This window comes from Chaetura pelagica, unplaced genomic scaffold (assembly GCF_000747805.2).
Source record: "Chaetura pelagica isolate M959 unplaced genomic scaffold, ChaPel_1.0 scaffold45, whole genome shotgun sequence".
NCBI classification, from domain to species: Eukaryota; Metazoa; Chordata; class Aves; order Apodiformes; family Apodidae; genus Chaetura; species Chaetura pelagica.
This window is the reverse complement of record NW_009953217.1, coordinates 5,122,649-5,122,974: the sequence shown is the minus strand read 5'-3', so window position 1 is coordinate 5,122,974 and position 326 is coordinate 5,122,649.

The following is a 326-nucleotide window of genomic DNA, read 5'->3' as shown; positions in this document are numbered from 1 at the left end:
GCTTTGGGACCCACCAATGTGGCCATTCTGGCAGGGTTTTCTGGCCGCTCGGCCCTTCCTCAGCCCGGTAGTGTCGAGGCGGTCCCTGCTACCTCTTCGCCGAAGTCACTTAAAGGGTAAACCGAACAATGCACCCGTAGTAAAGATGGCAGACATGACAACAAAGCCAACACGGTGCTTCCGTCTGAGCTCCTGCTGGGATTGGCCAGTCCCACGTGTCGCGCCTCCCTCTTCCTAATCCCATTGGCCAAGTCTCGGAGTGACTCGGGCAGTTCGTCCAATTGGCTCGGGGAAGGCGGGGCGGTCGCTTTTCCATTGGCCGAAGG